This window comes from Dasypus novemcinctus, chromosome 30 (genome assembly GCF_030445035.2).
Source record: "Dasypus novemcinctus isolate mDasNov1 chromosome 30, mDasNov1.1.hap2, whole genome shotgun sequence".
NCBI classification, from domain to species: Eukaryota; Metazoa; Chordata; class Mammalia; order Cingulata; family Dasypodidae; genus Dasypus; species Dasypus novemcinctus.
Window position 1 is genome coordinate 11,432,664 of NC_080702.1, and position 26,550 is coordinate 11,459,213.

The following is a 26,550-nucleotide window of genomic DNA, read 5'->3' on the forward strand; positions in this document are numbered from 1 at the left end:
CCCAACTCATGTCTTGCCTCAGACATTAGGGATCTCAAGTATGCCTCTTAAGGCTTTTGATAGAATCCTTGCTAACATTAGTAATTAACATTTCCTAGGATTTACCATGTGCCAAATATTTTGATAAGAAAATGACATTAAGTATGATGCCATAATATCAGAACGGGAGACTATTAGAATGTGCTCTGTGGAAAGCAACAGAAAATCTAGAAAAAAGGGGCTTAAGCAAATGAGATTTTAAGTTTTTCCATATATCAAAAGTTCAGAGGTTAATGTCTAGGGATGGTGCATTTGCTCCATGGTATGTAAGAAATCCTCTGCCATCTTACTGTATAGTGTGCTTCCTCATGTACAATATAGCTGCTTCTAGTCCAGGTACTGTGTCTACACCAGAAACAAAGGGGGAAGCAAAAGAGAAAGGGCTAAAATTGATTGCCTGGTGATTCTGCTCCTAGATGAGAATCTTTCTTGGAAGCCCCTCTCAGAATTTCCTCATATATCTCAATGGCTAGCGTCAAGCCAGGGAAAATTGAATATTAAGTTGGCACATTGATGCCAAAAACTAATTGGGGTTTGTGTATAAGGACGAAAGGGAGAATGGATATTGGGTAGTCAATTTGCTGCCACTGAGATTAACCAAGATAAAGTAACTTGTCAAAGTCACATGGCATATAAAAGGCCAACCTGGGTTTTGAATCAGGTCTGTCCAACTCCAAAGCACATGTTGCATGTCTCTTGACCTCTGCTCAACAATTAACACGTTAAAGAGGAATGATTGTTGGTGTGTTTCTTTGTGATTCTAAAATTAAGTGCTTGACAAAAAATATAAAGTTTATTAAACTCAAACACACTTGTGAAATTGTGAAATACCAATTCACAATTTCCCTTATTTATACCGGTCAGGTTAGAAATAGAATATTTTGATTATGTCACTGAACACAAACCCATTATTAGAAATACAACTTATGAATTTGACACTGCATCTTGTTCTGCTATAACTGCTCATTTTTTCCTACCATGGTGTCCATAGGTATGGTTATATATTCTTTCTGTTACTATAATTTTAAAAGACACACATTTTAATGAAATGGGTTAAACTTGGCTTTCTAAAAGTCCATTTTCATTGTTTAAGTCTAAAATCTTTGTCAAAAGCATCATAAATGACCCAAATATTCTAGAATAGAGAAACACTTTGAACAGTCCAAATGTATTTGCTGTATAGATAGGAATTAGCTGAGCCAGATCTGTCTTTGGCTAAATGAAGTTAAATGTTCAGTTCAGGGTTACCCAGCTATTAATTGACAGAGCTGACATTTGACCTGAGGTCTCTCTGGCTCCATAGCACATACTCAAACATTGTAACTTGTTCTAGTTTGCTAAGCTACTCTAGCAGATACGGTGAAATGTGTGGACTTTTACAAAGGGAATTTATTAGATTACAAGCTTACAGTTCTGAGGTCCTGAAAACATCCAAACCAAGGCATCATCAAAATGATGCCTTCTTCCTGAAGTCCCGCTGTTGGTGATCCTGGACTCCTCTATCACATGGCAAGGCATGTGGTGACATCTGCTGGTCTCTCCTTTTCCAGGTTTTATTGCTTCCGCATCTTGCTCTGTGGCTTTCTCTCCCCTGTCTCTCAGTTTTATTGAGATGTAATTCATATACCATACAATTAATTTATTTTAAGTGTGTGCTTCAATGGTTTCTAGCACATTCACAGACTTGTGTATCCATCACCACAACTAATTTTAGAACACTTTTATCATCCCCAAAAGAAACCTCATACCCCATTGGCAGTCATCACCCTTTCTGCCACCCAACCCCCAGCTCAGCCCTAGGCAACCACTAATCTACTTTTTGTCTGCATGGATTTGCCTAGACTGAACATTTCACATAAATGGAGTCATGGAATCATACACTATGTGGTCTTTTGTGACTGGCTTCTTTCTCTTAGCATAATGTTTCTAAGGTTTATCCATGTTGTAACAAATATCAAAAGTACATTCTTTTTAATGGTAAAATAACATTCCATTGTATGCATATACCACATTTTATATATCATCAGTTGATGGACATTTGGGTTGTTTATACCTTTTGGTTGTTATAATTAAGGCAGCTAAGAACATTCACTTACAAGTTTTTGTGTGGATATATGTTTTCATTATCCTTGGGTCCACACCTAGGAGCAGGATTGGTCATATGGTAACTCTGAGTTTAATATTTTGAGTAACAGCCAGATTATTTTCCTAAGTGGCTATACCATTTTACATTTCCACCAACAGTGTATGAAGGATCCATTTCCTGTAGTTCTTGATGTTGTTTATCATTAAATATGTTTTCCTGTAAGTGTATAATTTTCTCAGCATGTTTTCCTGATACTTTGGGTAGAAGAAAAGCTATTCTTCTTTGAGAAAATCCAGGTTGGTCACAAGTAGAGAAGATTCTAACTAATGAGGTGCATTAACCTCAGGAATGCATGGAATCTTGTCCAAGGATTCATGGGAGAAGGGGACGATGGGTGCCCAAAACATGTGTGAATGGCTGAAGTCAAGAATTCGTGGAGGAAGACTGTCCACGGTGTTTTTATGTTTTCAAGACAGAGAGAGTTTGGTTTAGTTATCTTGTATCAAGTAATTCCCCATGAAAGCCATCTCAGCCTTTTTAGTGCCATTAACAAGTTTAGAAATGTTATTGATTAAAGATAAGCAGATACTGGGTCTACAAATTTATATTCGGTGAAAGACACCAATGTACCCTATAAAATATCAGCATTTAGTAATGAAATTACAAACATTTCCTGAAGAGTTTCAGGCTAAAATTTATTTCCATGATCCTTTGTTGGAAACTTGATCAATTGGATTTAATTTAAAGGACTGACGGGCAAAATGAATTCAATGAAAGTCAATGCAGAACAGAAGCACATTGTTTATGCTGTATAGGCTCACTTTATGTCTAGATGCATTGAAATGTAACAAAAACCAAATTGTATATTTGGCTTCTATAAAGCCTGAGATCCTGTTAGCTTTTTATTGCAAGATGGCAAAGAGCAACAGCAGCAACAACAAAAAATAATAAAGAATTTCAAAGGACCACAAAAGAACTTTTTCTGGTAAATGTATAAACAAATATGAGATATTATCTGTTTTTATCAGTAATATATATATATATTAAAGATTTATTTCTTTTTTATTTATTTCTCTCTTTCACCCCAATTGTCTGCTCTCTGTGTCCATTCGCTGTGTGTTCTTATGTGTCTGCTTGTATTGTTGTCAGTGGCACCAGGAATCTATGTGTTGTTTTGTTTTGTTTTTGTGTCATCTTGCTGCATCAGCTCTCCATGTGTGCAGCCCCACAGCCCCACTCTGGGGCAGGCTGCACTTTTGTCTCACTGGGCTGTTCTCCTTACAGGGCACCTCCTTACATGTGGGGCTCCCCTACGTGGGGAACACCCCTGTATGGCGCCGCACTCCTTGTGCACATCAGCACTGCATGTGGGCCAGCTCACCCCAGGGGTCAGGAGGCCCTGGGTTTGAACCTTGGACCTCCCATGTGGTTGGAGAATGCTCTATCCATTGAGCCAAATTTGCTTCCCAGTAAATATTGTATTATACCATAATGATAGTAAAGGTAAATTCTTCATTTAGAGTATATATCATTTCAAGAGACAATCTCACTAACAAGAAGAAAGCAGAACTTTCGTTGTTATTATTTTTGTAAATGTTGCCAATGCCTTCCCTACCTAACTTCTGCATATCCAGTGAGCTACTTTTTCAATAATATGTTATTTGAATTAGTAAAGCATCTTTTCTTCTCCATTGCTGGTTTAAAAGGCATTTCTAAATTCACTTTCCTTTCACAGGGAGGCAGTTAAGTAGACATCATTCATAATTTTCTGTCTAGTGAATCTTCCTGCTTTTATCTATGGTCTCTTCAAACACCCCTTTGAGGTCCCAAATCCATTTAATACCTTTACTATGAATCCACACTAACACCTTGTTAAATAAGACCATCAAGATCTTACCATTTGCCAATTTTTCATTCTTTCTAGTGTATATGGGCTGAATTTAACAAACTGATTGAAAAGTAATCCTTAGCAACACAGTTTTAATGGAAACAAATTACATCTGTGATACTTCTATATAACAGTAAAAATCAACACTTACGTTTGGGTTCTAGAATATATAATATATTCAAGAAGAAATTAGAAACAGGTATTTCAATGCACAGTTCATTGGTGATGAATGAAATGCATAATGCATATGGAAATCATTTATTAAATTAGTGCCTAGAGGAGAGATGGAGATGGAAGTAAATTTGGGAAAAATCTTTTTATTTAAAAGTCCTGGGCATATCAAATAAATAACATAATCAATAATTTAAAACAGTATTAATTATGCACTGAATAAAAGAAAAATGACCCAATGAAGTCCAGTCATAAGATGTCTCAAAATAAATAGAGTTTTATAAGGGCAGGAAAAAAGATTAACAGGTGATGTTGGTAATAGTTTCAGTAAAATGTCCTGATGTGGATTCTGTTCTTTTGGCTTTGTGGTAGGTGTATGTGATATGTATAGGCCTCAGAGAGATGAAATTTAACATTCAGTCCTCTCACAAAGCTCCTCAAAACAGTGTTTTGGAAAAGAAATTGTTCTGTAGCTCTAACTGTAATTTTGATTATCCTCACACTATCCTAAAATGAAGTTAATTTAAGAAATCTATATAATGGAGTTCTAAACTTATTCTCCAATAAATCACTGCCATTGTAATAATGTATTACTTAACATTACTACCTGGTGCATGGAATTCTTGTAAGCTCTTCTAATTAATTTCTATTATATAGACCCAGTCAACTACTATGAGAGTAAGTGGTGGCTATACTTGGTGTTTCATTTCAGAAAAAAAATATACTTGTTATCTGTATCATCTGATATTCAACTCTCTATAAGTAGGGTTACCATATGATCTATCATGCAAGCTAGGACACTTTTAAGAGCAGAAGAGGCACTATTATAATTATGGCAGAAATATAGGTGTAGAGTGGGAACAGGAAATATGGAACATACGGTTACTCTACATATGGAGCTTTTATGCCCAACAATAATCCATAGTTCTCTGATTTTATCAAGATGAAAACAACCAAAATATTTACCAACTGTGGAATGGATAAATAAATTGTATTTATACAATGGAATACTACACAACAATTTAAAAAGAATGAACTATGGTTACATGTAATATATGGATGAAATTCATAGACATAATGTTGAGCTACGGAAGTTAAGCTGTGATTATATGATTTTTTTATGATCTTTTAAAATAGGCAAAACTAATAGATGATGATTAAGGTCAGAATAATCTCCTTTTATGAAATGTTGGATGAAGGCACATGGAAGTGTTTTAAGGTTCTAGAAATCTTGATTTGGCTAGTAATTACATATTTGTACATGTTTAAAAGTTCATTTTCTTATGACTTTATACTGAACATAAGCTAAACTTCAAAAAGTGAAGCAAATGTAGAAAAGGGATAGTATTCTCAAATATGTCAGAGAGCAGTTATCAGATAAGTTCAATGGATGCTGGTTGGATAAAAATAAAGACAAGAACAAAATGAATGTTTACCACTTGGATCCTCTGCCAGGTCAAATCCTTCCACCCTGGCTCCCAGATGTACCTTTCTAGCTAAACTTAAAAATTTGCAAAGATGCTCTCTGCTCTTTATGGAATTTAACTTTGTTCTTTGCCATATTTATGAATTTGCTTATTCTGAATTGTTTCTTTAATATCCTTACCCTCAATAACTGCCTGCCAAAATCTTCCCAAGTCTGAAAAAGCACCTCAAATCCCTTCTTTATGATTACCCTCTCAGGTATACCAAGAGACATGTCCTCTGTTTCTCATTTTCTGCTCAGCATTGATCCATCTTTCTTTTCTCTAGTCTTTTAATTATTCATTCAACAGATCTGTTGGACCTTATTCTTGTAACAGGAAATAAATACAGTGGTGGATGAGACCAAGGCTTTACCCTGGAGTAGCCTATAGTTTCTTACCTAATGGTCTTTATTACCACATTCTGCCTTCTAGTGGAGGTATTTTGTGTCTGTATCTGAAGCCATTCTACCTTAATAAAGCTCCTTGAAAGCACAGGGAGCCCAAATTTTATTCATCTTTGCATTCCCCATAATGCCTCAGTGACAAAAATGGTTGTGAATTAAAATAAATTTAGTTGAATTGCTTGAAAATTTTCTGTGGGAAAATACCATAAAGGATTTTAAAGTTTAGCTAACAATAGCTGGTTGATAAGATTAGTTAGCACTTTTAATAACCCAGGTCCATTGTACAGAAAATGTGCTGCCTAAAATTTAAGATGTTCTCCAATAGAATGACTTCCCAAGTTTCAGCAGAGCCTGTGTGAATTAGGTTAGTGTAATTCAAATTATTTCTGTTTCCATCAGTTTTAAACATGGTTTATTTCACCACTTATTCATAGGGTAGAGAGGATCTGTCACCAAGATCTCTAGGAGATTGGCCTTTGTACTCCATGTTACTTTGTTAACATGCCTGTGTGTTTTCATGAGAGTCTTGAACCCAGTTCAGTTTGAATTAGATTCAAGAACACTTTTGGGGAACTAATTTAGAAGCTTTGAATTAGATGCTTTTCTTCCTCTTTTGACTTCCTTCTCTTGTATTACTGTTTACCTACCCTCAATTATTGTTGAGATTTGTATAAACTTGTATAAACATCAAAGATGAACTCTAAGGGAAGCAGATGTGGCTCTACCGGTTGAGCACCTGCATCCCACATAAGAGGTCCTGGGTTCATGGTCCCCAGGACCTCCTAACAACAAAACAAACAACAAACAAACAAATGAAAAAACCAACTCAGGGGAGCTGATGTAGTTTAGTGGTTGAATGCTGCCTTCCCACTTATGAGGTCCTGGGTTCAATCCCCAGCCTCGGTACCTCAAAAAAAAAAGATGACCTCTGAGATACAATGATCTTCTGTTCTATTGCATAATTTTTTAGGGCTTCCTTACTGCCTACAAAATTACATTTAGAGAGAATCCCAAGTTCCTGGTATATAACATTAATAGTGAGAACAGATAAGCCTACATATTGGATTCAATATACAAATCATTTAATGTGTTAGTAAATGTAATCATGCTATATATTTTATTTCTTACATAGATATTTTGTAGATATAGAACAAGGTATAGCCATGAAAATTATCTTTATCTGGGAATTTAGTGTTTTTCTCTTATGAAAATCATTCTAAATTGAAAGAAAAAGCAGGTGACTAGAATAGGAATTTCATAAAGAAAACTTAACTAAAAACTGTAAAGTCCCTGTCACTAAACATATTCCAGCAGAGACTACAAAGCCATCTGTCAGATAAGGTGTAAAAATAGTTGCTACCTTGAAACAGAAGTTGGTCTTGATGATCTCTTAGAACATTTTTAAGTCCAGGATTTTAGAAAGAAAATAGTGTCACTGAGTTGAGAATTTAAAGAATGGCCTGTGTTGGCGACAATAATAATAATAAAATAATGACTCCAATTTATTGAGCTCATTTTATTTGCCAGGCATGTTATTAAAGAGATTTAGATTATTCTATGATGACCTTCATAAAGAAAACACAAGTTTAACATGTTTCCAAATCACAGTAAATCAAACTCAATAGCCCCACTTCCAAAGTTGGCTAGAAGTTCAATACCATGGAAAATCCTTCTTTTCCTTTGTGCTGTGCATGATAATTGGAAGGACATTGACCTTTACTCCCCATTGGTCACTTTGGCAACTGCTTTTGCCCATGCCCAATCGATCATTTAAGGCTAAGCTACCCCACTGGTGCTGCATTTGCCCAAGGACAAACCTGCCAGATGGGCTTTCACTGAGATGCCGAAATTACAGAGTCTAATCCTCATTGTCACCTCTAAGCTTATACCCTTCCAATGTTCAACTGCCTCAAGGCCATGACCTTGATCTAGTTCATGCCTCTCCATTCACAATATCAATACCAGGAAATCCAGCACATCTGGAATGGATCCCTCAATACTTTCTGCTTTGATTCCGAATTATATATTCTCTCATCATGGGCTTATAGATCTGTTAGGATAATTACTCCGTGCCATTTAAAATAATTTAAAAAATACCTTCTAGAGATACAGAAAATTTGGAATCCTGGAATAAAGGCCTGAGCATAAAGGAAAAGGAAAAAGTTTAACACTCTCATTTCCTTTTGGGTCTATAGTAACAAAAAATATTTTGTCAATAAGTTATCCTACTACATGAATTTTCCAATGAAATTTCCTGCCAATATACTTTTAAAAAGTTTATTAAAGTATATCATTCATACATAAGCAATAAGTGATAATAGTTGTGAACTTACAAAATAAACATATATAACATCATACAGGACTCTCATAACTCACCCTACCACCAATAACTTGCCTTCTTGTTAAACGTTTTTAACTAATGATTAAAAAGCATTGTCAAAATATTACTAGTAAACAAAGTATTTTCCCCCAGCAATCCTATTATTATTATCTTTATATCATTTATATATAAACATACATAAACAATTAATGTATAGTAAAAGTTGTGAATTTACAAGGCAAACATGCATACCATCATACAGGGGTCCCATACATCAACCTTCCACCAATACCTTGCTTTGTATAGATGTTTGTTACAAATTATAAAAGAATATTTTCAAAGTGTTACTACTAATCATAGTACTTATCTTACATTTGGTGTGTTTTTTCCCCCCACCCCACCCTATTATATTTTTTAAATACATTTTTTATGACAGAAGTTGTAAAATTATAAAACAATCATGTACATGTGCAGAATTCCCAAACAACACCCCTCCATCAACACACCGCAATATGGCATGTCATTTGCTACAGATACAATAATATCATCAGATTGTTACCATGTCCATAGTGTACATTTGGCTCACATTTTCCATACTGCCTCAGTATCAACAAGTACATCTTTGCACAGATGCAAGAATATTATATTATTACTACTAACCACAATCCATAGGTCACTCCAGTTCTATTTTTCCCATGCTTCTCCACATTCCCAACACCCTTCAGTAGGGACATACATTTGTTCTGGCTAACAAAGGACACTCTTGCATCTGTACCATCAACCACAATTCTCATCCACCTCTTGGTTTACTGTGCTATCCAGTTCCTAGATTATTCTCTAGCTTTCTGTCAATTGGCATTTACATAACTAGGCTACCATTTTCAGGCACATCCCCATTTATAAACTAGCTGTTACTCACTGTGTGTTACTATCCACTCTATACATTTCCACACTTTTACAGTAAAGCTAATTAAAACTTCTACATACATTAAACATCAGTAGTCCACTCAGACCTCCTCTTATCTCCTTTAAAAATCCACCACCTATCACCAGGTCTTGAAGATATTTTCCAATCATTTCTTCTAGAAGGCTTATGGGTCTTGCTTTTATTTTTAGTTGTTTTTTTTTAATCCATTTTGAGTTAATTTTTGGGTAAGGAGTGAGATAGGTGTCCTCTTTCCTTCTTTCAGCTATGGCTTTCCAATTCTTTCAGCACCATTTATTGAATGAATTGTTCTGCCTGAGCTTTGTGAGTTTGACAGGCTAGTCAAAAATCACTTGACCATAGCTGGTCTGTTTCTGAACCATAAATTTGGATCCATTGGTCTATTGTGCCTGTCTTTAGGCCAGTACCATCCTGTTTTTACCACTACAGGTAGGTATTATGATTTAAAGTCTGGAGAAGAGGGTTCACTTTTCCTTTTTATGATGTTTCTGGCTATTCAGGATTCTTTACCCTTCCAAATAAATGTAATGATCCTGTTTTCCATTTTTCCTTTAATGCTGGTGGAATTTTTATTGGGATTGCATTAAATCTTTATATCAATTTGAGTAGAATTGACAACTTGATGATATTTAGTCTTCCAATGCATGAGCATGGAATGTGCTTCCAGTGATTTAGGGTTTTTTAAATTTGTTTTAACACTGAGTTGCAGTTTTCTGAATACAAGCGCTTTAAATCATTGGTTAAGTTTATTCCTGGCTATTTGAGTTTTATCTGTCATATTTTATTTTCACCACTCTTTTGACATGTTTAGTTACCTTTATTGATATAATCATCATTTCTAGATGTTGATATATCAGACTACTGTCTCCTTGTCTCCATGGTTTCTGGTGAGAAATCAGCACTTAATCTTATTGCATATCCCTTGTATGTTATGCATTGTTTTTCTCTTGCTGTTCTCAGAATTCTCCCTGTTTTGGCATTTGACATTCTGATGAGTATGTGTCTTGGAGTTGGTCTATTCAGATTTTTTCAGATTGGAATACATTGTGCTTCATGGACAGAGATATCTGTGTCGTTAAATAGGTTAGGAAATTTTCTACTATTATTTCTTCAAATATTCCTTCTGCCACTTTTCCCTTCTCATCTCCTTCTGGGACACCATGACACATATGTTTGCATACCTTTTGCTGTCATATAGTTCCCTGAGACCCTGTTCACTTTTTTTCTATTCCTTTCTTCATCTACTCTTTTGTATGTTCACTTTCAGAGGCCATTTCTTCAAGCTCACCAATCCTTTCTTCTGCTTCCTCAAATCTGCTATTATATGATTCCAATGTTTTCTTAATTTCATTTATTGCATCTTTCATTCCCATAAGACCTGCTGTTTTCCTATGTATGCTTTCAAATTCTTCTTTGTGCTCATCCAGTGTCTTCTTAACATCCTTAGTCTCTTTAGCCATCTCATTGAATTTATTAAGGATATTTGATAGAACATCTATGATTAGTTGTCTCAAGTCCTTTATGTCATCTGGAGGCTTTTCTTATTCCTTTAACTGGGCCATAGCTTCCTGTTTCTTGGTGTGGATTGTAATTTTTTGTTGGTGTCTTCGCATCTGGCTTACTAGAGTATTTTTCTCTGGGTGCAGTTTTTCTCTTTAGTTTAGGGTTTCCTATACTTTCTCCCTTGCTGGTTGTGCAGTAGGAGCCAAGCATGTAGTGGGTGCTGTAACCTGTGGGGGCTCAAGCTGTCCTCATTGCACCAGGGACCAATGAAGCTTCTTCCAACTTTCTCCTTTGCCAGGGGTAGGTACAGAGTCAAAGTTATGTGGAATAATCCAAGTGCAGGATTAGGCTGTAGTTGCCCAGAGAGATTAATGAAGCTTCACATCCCTTTCTCCTATGCCTGGGGCAGGGAAGGAGCTGCAGGTGTGGGCAGCAATCTGCAGTGTGGGTTCAAGATGACCACAGTTGCTGGTAGACTGCTAATTTTCAGTCCATGCCAGCCAAAGTTACCTGCAGTTACATGTATAGGCTGGTGCAGGGCTCCTCAGCCTCCTCCCTGCCAGAGGCAGGGCTGAAGCCTAGGCTAGGGCTGCAGGCTGATCTGTGTAAAAGAAACTGGTACCTGCTGACACTGAGAGTTTCACTCAGCCCAGTTTCCCCTTATGCTGGTGGTGGAGTCAGAATGGGGGCTATTGGCCTCCCTCTGACTTGGGCTGGTTCACACCCCAGCTGTTCCCAGGGTTATGTCTCAGTCAGCTGAGTCTACTAGTAAGTAGCCACAGTTGGCAGTCAACCATCTCCTCCTACCCTGTTTCTGGGAAATAGAGCTTCCAATTCCAGCCACAGAATACCCCCTGGGGTGGCTCATGCCGCCAGAGTAGGACAGTCACCCGCCTCTGTGGCTTGGCCGGTAATTTCCCAAAGAGGCTGGCGCACGTCCCTGCAGCTTCCTCCCTGCCAGAGGTGGCAATGGGTCCTAGGCTAAACCTGCAATCTGACCCGGGTGGGAAGAAGCTGGTCCCCACCAGCGCTGGGATGTTCAGTCCACCACGTTTCCCCTCATGCCAGGCATGGAGTTAAGATGGCAGCTCCCAGCCTCTTTCTGATTTTGACAGACTCAAACTTTAGGATTATATGGTAGCCCGCTGAATTTACTCATGAGTAGCTGAAACTGGTGCTCAACCATCTCTTTCTCCCCAGTTTTGGGGAAGTGGATCTTTCAATTCCAGCTGCAAGACAGCTCCCGAGGCAGCTTGTGCTTCCAGTGGAGGATGGGCACCAGTCTGCGGAGCGTGGAACCTCTACTTATGAGTCTTCTCTGCAGATGGGCAGTCTCCTCCTTCCACTCCCCCAAGGACATTGCACGATGCTCTTCTGGTCTCCTAGAGCCCCCAAACAGGTGCTTCAGCTAGCTCCAGAGAGCTCTGGGTGTTTACTGTCTGCCCTGTAGCAGGAGCTGAACCTAGGAGCTTCTTACTCCACCGCCATCTTGCTGGTTCTTCCTACTAATATACTTTTGAAATATTAGATTTAATGCTTACAACAGCATTATAAGAGAAAAAGAATCACTCCATTTCATCGATGGGGAAACTGAGGTTTAAGGAAGTAAAGCACTTTCCAAAGTTTGCACAACTGATAAGTGGGAGGACCTTTATTTTCTGGTCTGTCTGATTGAAAACTTGAGTTCATAGTCATTAAAGCACATCACCTAGAGTATATTATCCTGACCCTGAACAATTCACTTAGAATGTTCTGAATAGTTCTGTAGGTTTGTATGGCCCTAAATATTTTTCCTTGTGTGAATATGAGTGAGGTGATGAGCCCTTCGAAATCATATGGCATGATTTAGACTAGAGTTAGCTCCAATGATTCAATTAATTCATGAAAATTAGTGACCAGACTAATTGCCAAGATTCAATCTGTGAAAGGTCTGAGATTTTACCCTATTTGCAAGCTAACAAGTTAGGCAGTAGCAATTTCATGGATGTCGGCAGAAGACACAAGGGTCCAGATTGATGTCTGCTCACACGGTGGGTAGCATTCTAAGGGAGAAATCCTGAATTTAGGAAACCAGAATCTTTTCCAATGGTAGTAAGAATGACTTCCTTCCTTCAGGAGGGCATCACTAGCTCTATCCCCCAACTCTATTCCTTACACAGATGTTTCTGAGATGATTGTGCATAAAACGCAACAGTACCTTGAGCAGAAGATATGAAGAAATACAGGAGACCCATGGAGAATTATCTCCCAATACCAGTACTACTTGGACTTAATTGACAAGGAAATGTAAATGCAAATTAAATAAATGGTCAGCTTATGAACTGTTACTTTTCTACATTATAATAACAAGCTGCTTTGGAGTTGTGTAAACATTGACTAATCTTTATCTTTTCAGTAAAACTTATCCCTATGATTACATGCTTTAGAACAACAACAACAAAACAATTTCAAGTGCGTACAAATGTCCTACAAGTAACATAAATGAGTAAAATGGATTGGGTATAAAATGATAAAAGTCTTTTTTAATTGGGTTCAGTGTTGGCAACACAATCAAGAATGCCAAGGTCTATGTACAGTGTAAATGTGTGTTCCATTTAAAGAGAGAGGGCTGGCTTAGGTTTGGTTATTTTTAGATTTTCCAATTTTTTTTTTGAGATTTATTTATTTCTTCCCCCACTCTCTCCTTGTCTGCTCTCTGTGTCCATTCGCTGTGTGTTCTTCTGTGTCTGCCTGTCTTCTCTTTAGGTGGCACCAAGAACTGGTCCTAGGACCTTCTAACTGGTTCATATTTGAGAAGCCAAATTCAAGCTGCTGGTCAAAATTGACAATGTATCCAAAGGAATGGATCAATTTCAACTCACCAGAGTGTTGTTTTACTGAGCTGTCAGGATTAGCATTCTTCCACTGTGATTTGAACACTGCCCAGGAGGGAGTAACCATACATTTCAGGCAAAGAATTTAAGAAGGGGAAGGATATTGCTTATAATAATGGGAACACAATGGAGGTATTGTCCTATGCATATGCAGAATCCAATATTTTCTAATTACTTTTCACATTGTTAAAAGTCTTCTATTGTTTGTATAGACATGTAATAGATTTAGTATAATTTATTATAAATTAAATAATTTAATATTACATATTAAATACTATATAAATAAACAGAAATAACAATGCATAGGGTGATCATTGGAAAAAAGCAGCAGCAAAAATGAGAAAATTATGTTTGCTATTTAAAAGCTTGGAATTTAAGGAGCAGATGTTCCTCGAGCAGTTGAGTGCCTGCCTCCCACATGGGAGGTCTCAGGTTTTGTTCCCAGTGCCTCCTAAAGAAAAAAACCAAACAGACAATGAGGAAACAAACAAACCAAAACAACAAGCAGACAACAAGCAAAAACAAGCAGACAGTGAGGGCAAACAATGAGGAGACAATGAGCACAAACAGCAAGCAAACAGACTACTAGAGCTGAGTAATAGCTGTCCTCCCTAGGTGGGGCAAGTGCTTAACAATTCTCAAATCATGAAAGAAATGCGTACATGTGTGCCTTTCTGGGAAGGGAGTCTTTAGCTTTCATCAGTGAGATTTTAAACCAAGGAATTTTAGGAACTTCTGGTACAGGTGTGATGAAGACCGTGCTTTGGTAAGAAAACATAGGGACACTGAACAAAATAAGCACCAGGACAAGGAATGGAAAATGCAGACCAATTGGAAATTTATTATATTAATCATTACTAACTAAAAAAAAAAGGCTTTAAATTAAAATAAGAGTAGAGATGGCATGAGAGTGGTTAAAATCATGTCTTACAATGAAGAAACTGAAGCTCAGGTCTGTTAAGTAACATGCCCAAAATCACACAGCCAAAATTCACTTCAACAGGCAAGATGTGAATTCAGTTTTACTGAATCTCTAACTCCTTTTTTACTACTACTTTGTCTCTCTTTCAATACATCATGGAAAAGAGGCAGACACACCATTAAGGCAACACACTGAATGCTGGATGGATCCAAGTCAAAGAAACACCTATAAGCCCTATTAAGGTTGCACTCTAAATGAACTAAGCACTCAGAACTAAATGCCTGGCATATAAATTACCCCTAATTGGATGAAGGAATCATTATTTATCCTAGACCACTTCCACCATATCTTTTTAAACTGAATGGTTCTCCTCTGATGTATGAGAATTATTATATGACGAATTTCAAAAGATTTATATTTTGGTTGGAGATGGAGAGAGATTTTTATGTGACCTAAGGAAAGCCCATCATTAATTACATGAAAAAATTTTATTTAACAGGAAGAGATTTTAAATTATGGGACAAATTTTGGCTAAAGTTTAGTTGATATATTTCTCCTTAGTATCCAAACTGTAAAAAGTCAACTACCTTTCTTTATTACCCATTCTCTATTTTGGTGTTCAATCCAAATTGAAAGAGTTTTATGGAGTTATCTAATACTGAAGACTCCCGTAATCATGCATAACATCAGTTCTTTTGGAAGGCAATAACTTAATGCTACTAAAACAAAAACTTTATTGGTATTTTTGACAGTGCTTTGAAATGATAATGCCCTAAATCCACTAGCTGTTTTATGAAGTCATTACTATTTAGGGATAACATAGTTGGCATCAATTTTATTGAAAATAGGGAATTGCTATTTTTATGCAAATGTCATGGCAAGAGGTGAGCATGATTATTACACGTTAAGGGGGGCTGGAAATTAGATGTTCTTTTGATGTAAATCCAAAATCTAGAGTAAGAATTAAGAGTACTTGATTTTACCCTGAAAAAAGAAGTAAGGATGGCTTAATCCTTTGTCAGACATTAGGCAATTTCTCTCTGGGTTAGAGGTTGGGGGATTTCTCCATGTCACAGATAAGATGTAGGATTGCTGATATGGGAATAGGAAGTATATTTGCTGCTTCTAGTATATAACTCCACAGTGATAACAACCAGAACTTAGTTTGCATGGTTGGAGTGATCTTTCTATTGCTGTGCAACAAAGCAACAGCTGCTACCTTGCACATTTTCTAGAAGAAATATGTATACATATGGAAGAGAATATATTTCATTTATAATTGGAGAGACCATCTTGCACGATATCCTTTCTTTTAATCTTTTTTTTTTTTAAAGATTTATTTATTTATTTAATTTCCCCCCCTCCCCTGGTTGTCTGTTCTTGGTGTCTATTTGCTGCGTCTTGTTTCTTTGTCCGCTTCTGTTGTCGTCAGCGGCACAGGAAGTGTGGGCGGCGCCATTCCTGGGCAGGCTGCTCTTTCTTTTCACGCTGGGCGGCTCTCCTCACGGGCGCACTCCTTGCGTGTGGGGCTCCCCCACGCGGGGGACACCCTTGCGTGGCACGGCACTCCTTGCGCGCATCAGCGCTGCGCATGGCCAGCTCCACACGGGTCAAGGAGGCCCGGGGTTTGAACCGCGGACCTCCCATATGGTAGACGGACGCCCTAACCACTGGGCCAAAGTCCGTTTCCCTCTTTTAATCTTATTTTCAACCCAAGTTAATAATCATCAAAAAAAGCTAGTAAGATATATTATTGTTATTATATGCTATTATTATTCTTATTGCCATTTCAAAGGGAAACATTTGAAGTGTCTTAGTGCAGTAATAAATCTTTCATTCATTGGCTGTTGGCTTTGCCAATCTAAATGCCAGAGATAAGAAATCAATCAGCATCTGAATATGTCTTCTCTTGTAGTTCCTATTTTGCTTGTGGAACTTTTAGTGGGAATATTTGTGGAGCCAGGAGACAACACCAAATGCTTTTTTAAAAAAAAACTAAACTAAATATCATTTAATGAATATTAGATTGTAAATATACAGATTTGGAATCAATTTTATTTTTATAATACATGAATATTCAGTTTGATGAACTTCTGATCTGAAAATGTTGGCTGAATGCTATTAGCATATTACTAGAGAGGATACCACAGCTAAAGTATATTTTGCTACTATCATCATGTATCAGATCCCAAGAGTATTTAAATATATTTCTGATGAAATCGAGTGCTGGTATATTGATGGATAATTTATTTTATAAAACTAAGCCTACAATGTTAATTGTTTTCACATTCAGAAATTCATTTGTACTTTGCTGTGTTTTGTTCTTTTTCATTTAATTAAAATACTGTATTGCACTTGCTCTGTACTCTTTAAGATGTCAAAAACTTAAATTCTCTGGGTGGTGGGTGGGCTCGGGCTTGCAGTCAGGGTCATGGCGGGCAGGATCTCTGACCTTGCTTCTCTAGCTCCTGCCAGGGCCACTCAAGCCGAGTCCTAGCACGCTGTGTCCTTCTCATTTCTGTCCTCTGTACTCTGAGACCCGCCTGTGTTCTCAGGCTTCAGCTATCAAGCCTGTGACAATGTGGTGCATTCGTTTTAGGGTCATTCCAGTTCTGCTCTGGAACTACAAAAAGTTTCTGGAGTAATTTCCTTCTTTTTTAGTTGTATAGGGCCCGGAAAAGATATACAAGAATCCAGCAATAAAAATAAAGGCAATGTAGTCTTTAAGGGTACAGACATAAATGGATTGCCCAGAAAAGGAGCAATGGAAATTTCTGATGAAAATTTTTAAAAATCCCAAACTGTCCCATCGTTTTAAAAGTGCACCTGATAATATGAAACAGTGCCTTCTTTGCAATTTTCTCTAACCTTTTCTTTAAGACTAGAATTCCAGATATATAGTTTAGGTATTTCCTGGATGCTAATTAGGAAATACATGGTATTTATATTTAAAATGTGTTTAGTTATATTTAATGAACTCATCCCTTAATTCTTTTTTCATTAATGTAGCTTTTATTTCTATTTTTGTGTTTTTTATAATACAAATAAAATAGAGCTTCTAGTTTGAGTTCTAAATGATTTAACTAAATGAGCGAATGATTTTTATTTTTCAATAAATTATTATAAAGTAAGGTTTGGTGAAGCTATTAGGTAAAGGACAAATGAGTTTATAAGGCTATGAGTCTCAAAAAAAGAGTCTGGAGGTCATCAGAGGGGTTACACATATGTATGCCTCAGCAGGGTCCCAGAGACAGCCAAAGTCTATACAAGCCCATGTATTTGTTCTTCTGAGGGCTACAGAGACCCACATGTTCTATGATCATGGCAGATGACTCTGGATTTCAGTGCCATGTCGGTTGTCCCTCCTTTGGAGTTTGTGTTCCTGAGTGTGATGGAGTTGGACTCAGATGTTATCTTTCTACACATGCCTCTTCTCTTACTTTTACCAGACCTGTGGCTGGTGCTGGGGTTGGTGTATACTCTGGAGACCTGAATTCTGGACTGTCCATGTGAAAGTCAGGCCCTGAGCCTCAGCAGACTTGCAACTCCTACGGTCTGGTTTATTGGAATTACCCCAGCCAGCTAACAGGGAGTTGAAGAAGGTCAACCACCACACCAGGGAGCCAAGAGTGCCTAAAATTGCAGGCAGGAGAATTGCATCCATCATCCATGTGGAATCTAAGCCCCCACTTGATATAGAGGTGGAGTGGACATAACCATCCCAGGGTCCACAGGATGGAGGAATAGAGTATGAGCTAGTGTGGACTTACTGATATATACTATGGAACTATTAGGATTAGTAATGGAAGAAATTGTATCATTGATATGGAGAAAGTGGCTGTGGGAGCTGCCGAGATAGGGAGAGGGAAGAAGAGATATGAGGTGGGGGCATTTTCAGGACTTGCAGTTGTCCTGGGTGGTACTGCAGGGACAGATGCTGGACATTGTATGTCCTGCCATGGTCCAATGGGTGGACTGGGGGAGAGTGTAAACTATAATGTAAACCATTATCCATGTGGTGCAACATTGCTCCAAAATGTATTCACCAAATACAATGAATGTCCCATGATGATGAAAGAGGTTGTTGATATGGGAGGAGTGGGCTTAAGGGGGTGGGGGTTAAATGGGGACCTCATATTTTTTTAATGTAATATTTAAATATAAAATAAAGAACATTTTTAAATAATTTTAAAACAGCAGTGAAAATAAAATATGACAGTTAAAACTCAAATAGAAATAAATTACCAACAATGTAAAGCACTTGTATTCAGAAAACTGAAACTCATTGTTAAAAGAAATAAAAAAAGAGCTAAATTACTGGAAGAACATTCCATGCTCATGGATTGGAAGATTAAATATCATTAAGATATCAATTCTACTCAAATTGATAGACAGATTCAATGCAATCCCAATAAAAAGCCCAACAAATATTTTTTTAAACTGAAAACTTGATTATCAAATTTATTTGGAAGGGTAAGTCATCCTGAATAGGCAGAAGCATCTTAGAAAGAAAGAGTGAACTCTCCTCTCTAGGCTTTAAATGATATTACCTAGCTACAGTGGAAAAAAACCGCATGGTACTAGCATAAAGACAGACACATAAACCAATGGAAAGAAACTGATGTTTCCGAAACAGACCCTCACATGTGTGGTCAAGTGATTTTTAACTAGCCTGTTAAACCTACACAGCTCTTGCAGAACAGTCCATTCAACAAATGGTGCTGAAAGAACTGGATATCCATATTCAAAAGAAGGAAAGAAGACCTCTGTCTCACACCTTATCCAAAAATTAACTCAAAATGGATAAAACACCTAAAAATAAAAGCCATTACCATAAAGCTTCTAGAAGAAATTGTGGAAAAATAGCTTCAAGACATGGTGCTAGGCAGTGGATTCTTAAAGGAGATAAGAGGAGTACTGAGATGGACTACTGAAGTATAACTATATGTAGAAGTTTTAATTAGCTTTACTGTAAAAGTATGGAAATGTAGAGAGTGGATGGTAACACATAGTAACTATTAGTTTATAAATGTGGATGTGGCTGAAAATGGTAGTCTAGGTATGAGAATGCCAATTAGCAGACTACTAGAGAATATTCTAGGAACAATGGCACAGTAAACCAAGAGGTGGATGAGAATTGTGGTTAATGGTACATGTGCAAGAGTGTTCTTTTTCAGCTAAAGCAAATGTACATTACTATTGCAGGGTGCTGGGAATGTGGAAAAGCATGGGAAAGATACAACTGGAGTGATCTATGGACTGTGATTAGCAGTAGTAATATAATATTCTTGCATCTATGCGAAAGATGCACTGTGTCTATAATGGGGCAGTATGGAAAATGTGTTCCAAATATACACTATGGACATGGTAAAAATCAGGTGACATTATATTATTTGTAACAAATGTTCCACTAGTGTGGTGTGTTAATATAGGTGTGCTGTTTGGTAATTCTGCACAAGTGCATGATTGTTTTATAAGTTTCCAACTTATGTCATAAAAAATATATTTAAAAAATAATAATAGGGTTGGTTGGTGGGAAATACACCAAATATAAGATAAGGACTATAATTCATAGTAAGATTTTGACAATATTCTTTCACGATTTGTAACAGACATCTCATGACAGTGCAGGGTGTTGGTGGAGGGTTGATGTACGGGAACCGCAAATGATGTTTTGCATGTTTGCTTTTTAAGTTCACAACTTTTATTATACTCTTATTGTTTCTCTATGTTTATATATAAGTGACAAAGATAATAATAATAATAGGGGGTTAGGAGAAATAACTTTAGTTGACAGTAATATTTTGACAATACTTTTTAATCATTAGTTAAAAAGATTGGACAACAATGCAAGGTATTAGTGGTAGCTGTGAGAGTCTGGTATGATGTTATATATGTTTGCTCTGTAAGTTCACAACTATTACTGTACAATTATTGTTTATGTATGTTTATGTATGAGTGATATACTTCAATAAATTTAAAAACAAAGAGAAAAAGCAAAATTAAAAGTATTGGAAAGAATGAAGAGAAATACGAAATTTCATTTTTTGCTGGTGAGAATGAGTATTTGTAGACTCAGTGTGGAAGTTCCTCAGAAAGTTAAGTATAGTATTAGCATATGACCAATCAATCCCACTTCTAGGTATGTACACTAGAGAAGTGAAGGCACAACTTGAACAAATATTTGCAAACCTGTGTTCATAGTGGCATTATTCACAGTTGCCAAATGATGGAAGGAATCTAAGTGTAATGGATGAACAGAAGATGGCAGATATATTCAATGGAATACTATTCAGCTGTGAAAAGGAATACATGTGACAGCATGGATAGACCTTGAAGACATCACATTGTGTGAGGTAAACCAAACATTTGTTTATTGAATGATCACACTGATATAAAACAATTAAAACAATCTAACTCATGGAGTTAGAACCTAGAATATAAGCTACCATGGGATAGGGTGGGGTTCGGGAACAGGGAGTTAATGTTTAAACTGTATAGCATTAGTATTTGGAAAAGTGGACAAGTTTTGTTAATGAATGGTGGTGATAGTAGCAGAGCATTGTGAACAAAATAGTAAGATATATATCTCAGAATGTGATTAAAAAGGAAAATGTTTGCTTGTATATATGGTATATGATTTTAAAAAAATTTGTGGATCTGCATTATGCAAAAAGTCAACCCTTATTTAAATCATGGACAATAGTTAATATTATCTTTATATAAACATGCTTTCATTAATTGGAACAAATGAGCCACAGTAATACAACGTGTTAATGATAGACTGGAATATGGGAATCCTGAATTTTATGCATTATTGTTGTATAAGCCCACAACTTGTCCAATTACAAAGTAAAAAATTCTTACCATGGCTGAAGAAATGCTGAGTTTCCTGGCCTTTGCCTACCTACCTTATAATCATGGTTTAGTAATCTGAATCAGAATCACCTGATTAATATAGTTGGACTCCGATAGAGCCATGTGTTCACTCATCCCAAAGTTTATGAAAAGCCTTGCTCCCTGATGGACTCATGCTGTGCTCTCATTTACCTACCTGTTTCCTTCATTACCACTGATCTCAGCTACATTAGCACTTCTTCAGAAAATGTATGACATCATAAGTAGTCCAAATCTCTCTAATATATATTCATATTGAACCATATACCTTCTACCAGAGCATTCATTGGAACAACAATTTCGCGTTTATTTTAGAAATGTAATATATACATCTATCACAAAATAGCAACTTCATTGTGACTGAGGATTCCTTCTTTTCTTTTTTCTTTTTGGCATTAATACTTCTCAATTACCAGTAACACAATAGGCAGTTAATAACCATATGCTCAAAAAATCGATGACCTTATATGAATGAGGCAGATGTAAGAAGTCAGAGTCCCACTTTTGAGACATAATTTCTACAAATATTTTATCTGTATCCTCTGAAATGCTGATGATGAATTTATTGCTATGCTTTGTAGTGTACCACAGGTCCGTTTGGCTCCATTCATCTTTCTTCATTCTTTTTTAATTTCTGCTCAAAGACTAGATCATTTCCGTTGTCTTGTTTTCAAGTTTACTGTCAAGTCTGTTGACAACCCTTCAAGGAAATTTTCATTTCAGTTTAGAATTTATGTTTGGCTCCATTTTATCATTTCCACCTTTTTATTGATATTCTCATTTTGTACATACATTGGTTTCCTAATATCCTTTGGTTCTTTTTCAAGGTTTTCCTTTATCTATTGAGCCAGTCATTCTACATATATATATATATATATATATATATATATATATATAAACTACCACAAAGAAAAGCCAGGACCAAATGTCTTCAGAGGGGAATTTTACCCAAGATTCCTAGGTAAATTACTACCAGACCTTTTTGGACTCTTCCAGAAACCTGAACAGAAGGGAACAATACCTAACTCTTTCTTTAAAACCAGTATTACCCTACACTATAAAGTCAGATAAAGATACAAAAAGAAAAGAAAATAGCATAGCATTTAAAAGTGAATATATATGCTAAATTCTTCCATAAAATACTAGTAAATTGAATTCCAATGGCACTTTTAAAGAATTATACAACTGTATGAATTGGAATTTACCCCAGGTATGCATGCTGGGGTTTTAACATATAAGATAAATTATTGTAATATACCACATTGACAAAACAAAGGGAAAAACATGATCATCCCTATCTACACAGAAAAGATGTTTAACTTCAAAACATTGCTGCAATAAATTAAGGAAGACCTAAATAAATGGAAAGAATTCCATCTTCATGGACTGGAAGATTAAATATCATTAAGATGTCAATTCTACCCAAATTGATCCAGATTCAACACAATCCCCATTAAAATCACAACAGCTTGATATACAGAAATGGAAAAGCAAAAAGTCAAATGTATTTGGAAAAGTAAGGGGCCCAGATTACCCATAAACCTCTTAAAAAAGAAGAATGTAGTGGGAAGACTCAGACTACTAGTCTTTAAAGTATAAGAGAAATCTACAGCAGTCAAAACAGCATGGTATTAGCATAAGGTTAGGCATACAGATTAATGGAAGAAAATTGAGAGTTTAGAAATAATTCCACACACCTAGAGCCCACTGATATTTGACAGGACTTCCAAGTCCACTTCACTGGGAGAGAATAATCTCTCCATAAATGGTGCTTGGAGAACTGGATATCCATATTGAAAAGAAAGAAAGAGAGCCCCTATCTCAACACTGTACAGAATTCTATTCAAGATGGATTAAAAACATAAACATAAAAACCAGGACCAAAAAACTTCTTGAAGAAAATATAGAGAGGCATCTAGCAGATCCTGTGGTACCATTTTCATAAACTTTACCAAGAAAGTATGAGCAATGAAAGAAAATTGAGAAAAATGGGGTCTCCTCCAAATTAAAAATATATGGTTTCAAAGAAGTTTTTTCAAGAAAGTGAAAAGGCAATGTACACAATGGGAGAAAATGTTTGGAAACCACATATCTGATAAAGGTCTAATATCCTGCATCTATAAAGTCTACAACCCAATACAAAAACATTATACAACCCAATTAAAAAAGGTCAAAAGACTTGAATAGACACTTTTCCAAAGAGGAAATACAAATTTTTAAAGAACACATAAAAAGTTACTCTACATCACTTGCTATTAGAGAATTTCAAACCAATACCTTAATGAGTTACCATTTCACATCTCCCAGACTGACCACTCTTAAAATACAGAAAATTATGTAAGTAATGGAGAAGATGGGGAGAAATAAGAACTTTTATTTCTCTTTATATTTCTTTATATTTTTCTTTATATTTCTGGTGGGAATGTAGAATGGTGCAGACTCTCTGGAAGACAATTTGGTGGCTCCTCAGCAAGCTAAGAATAGCATTGGCATCTGATCTTGCAACCCTACTAGTAGGTATATACCCAGAAGAGCTGAAAGCAGGGATATGAACAGATATATGCACACCAACGTTCGTAGTTGCATTAATAAATATTTCCAAAAGATAGGAGCAACCCAAGTTTCCATCAACAGAGGAAAGGATCAACAAAATTTGGTTTATACATAAGATGGTATATTATTTAGCTTTAAGAAGGAATGAAGTACTGATGCATGAAACAAGGGTGTGTCTCAATAATCTTATTTGAGTTAAATAAGACAGAAACAAAAGGATAAACAATGTATGGTCTCACTAACATGAACTAATTATATTATATAAACTCCTAGATGTAGAACCTAGTAGATATTTTACCAGACGATAGAATGGTGGTAAGGAATGTATAGCTGATGCTTATTCTCTGCAGAATTTTAAATTATGTTGACTCTAAATGTTTGGAAATTGACAGAGATCATGGTAGCACAAATATTTTGAGTATAATTAATAGTGCTCAAGTATTAGTGTGAATATAGTTAAAATGGGTCTGTTTTGGGTCATATATATTACTAGAAGGAAAGCTAGAGTATTGACCTGGGGATTGTATAACACAGTGAACTCTTTGGTAGATGAACATTGCAGCTAATAAGGGAAATATAAGAATGTTGTTTCAGTATCTTTCTAACAAAAAAACATTGCTAGTGTAAGATGTTAGTAATAGGATGGTCTATGGGGGAAAATGCACCTAAAGGTAAATATGGATTTTGGTTAATAATATTTTAACATTCTTATTCTTACATCAATTTTAACAAATGTACTGAGTCCACATTAAGTGTCAAAATAGGTTGTATGTAACAAATTTCATTTCCAGTTGTATGTTTTTACTCTGAGGCTTCTCTGAAATACATGCAGTGAGCTGCAGATCAAGACTCATATTAAGAAGAAAAAAAGAAAAAAGAACTTTACATGAGACCCAAGACAAGAACATAAATTATGTTCTACCTGATAATTAACTTAGCCCTCGTAAGAAGGTAAAAGTGGGTCATGGAAGGTGGGTCAATGGATAGGACATCTTGAACATCTTGTACATTATATAGCTCCATATTTCTATGGGATTTAAATGTTGCCTTGTTGCCATAGGTACGTTTTCTGGAGAGATATAGGCCATTACAGTAGCTAGCAAAATGTTAAACTTTTTTCCTGAGGAAGTCCTGTTACTATCTCAAATAAGATGTCCAAAAACTCTGGAATAAATAAGACTTGGCTGATAAAAGAAACCAGGCTAATAAGCCAAGCCCTCAACCTTGATGTTTGCACTTATGAACCTTATTCCCATAATAAGGATACTAATGCTAATTATAATTAATGCCTAATAGTTACCTCTTGAAGACCTCCTTTTTAATCCAAGAGAGGCCTCTCTATTAGCCAAGATCTACAAAAACAATCTCACTACTTTCCCCCAGGGATGGGACATTACTCCCCGGAATGACCATCCCTGGCACTGATGGATTATTAACAGGCATTAATTAATGATGCATTTGGAGAAACGCTTTGCTCAAAAATTGGAAATATTAAATTAAATATAATTTTAGGACAAATAGATTTCAAAGTGAGTCAGGAGGTCACTCCAGATCTCACACTTACACAGGTCTCAGTTGTGTTCTCAAAATGCTACAGTAAATAAAGCAACAAAAAAGTGTTCCTGAGGGCCCTAGAGATGTCCAGATGCCATAGGCAAGCCACATTGCCTCATGACATCAATACCCCTCAGCAGGTTCTTTCTGGAAATATGTGAAAATTTCTTCCCCTAATATAACATAGTTATACTTGTTTATAAATTGCCAATTATGATTCTTCTCCTTAATTTATTTGAACCTATAACATTCAAATTATCTGTTAAGTATAATTCTATATTAGTCAGCCAAAGGGGTGCTGATGTAGCATATCAAAAATTGGTAGGTATTTATAAAGGGTATTTATTTGGTGTAGGAGCTTACAGATACCAGGCCATAAAGCAGAAGTTACTCCCCTCAACAAAGTCTATTTCCACGTGTTGGAGCAAGATGGCTGCTGATGTCTGCGAGGATTCAAGCTTCCTGGGTTCTTCCCTTCCTCAGGCTTCTTTTTCCTGGGCTCAGGGTTTCTCTCTTCCTGGAGCTTGCTTCTGTTTCCTCTCTGAGTTCACTTTCCAGGGCTCTGGCATAAGGCTTCAGCATCAAACTCCAACATCAAAACTCCAACATCAAAAACCCCCAGCTCTGTTCTTTGCCATGTCTTTTATGCCCTAATCATAAGCCAATCATGCCCAGGTACAGATCAGATTACAAGTACAAACCACATCTATTTTTGGAATTCATAATCATATCAAACTGCTACAATTTTTCAGAGATTTATGAATTTGGATTTTTCCTATGCAGGTTGAGCTCTGAAACCCATGAGATGTGTGGCCAATTCCTAGTCTCCTCTTTTTCTGACCTGTCCTGGACAACTACAAAACAATGATGCAGGACATTATATACCCTGCCATAACCCACTGAATAGACTTGGAGAGAGTGTAAAACT

General features: G+C 36.4%; 1 protein-coding gene across 2 annotated transcripts in view; it reads left to right on the forward strand.

Annotated features, from left to right (window-relative positions):
• The window catches only part of LOC131276914 (uncharacterized), a 337,436-nt gene extending 316,345 nt beyond the window's left edge, over positions 1-21,091 (forward strand). The window contains exon 10 of one of the 2 annotated variants that reach the window (XR_011647776.1): positions 20,838-21,091. The gene's annotated coding sequence lies outside the window, so the exon portion shown is untranslated. The remainder of the gene's footprint in view (positions 1-20,837) is intronic. The other variant, XR_011647778.1, reaches the window with a different exon arrangement.
• Positions 21,092-26,550: the final 5,459 nt, after the last annotated feature.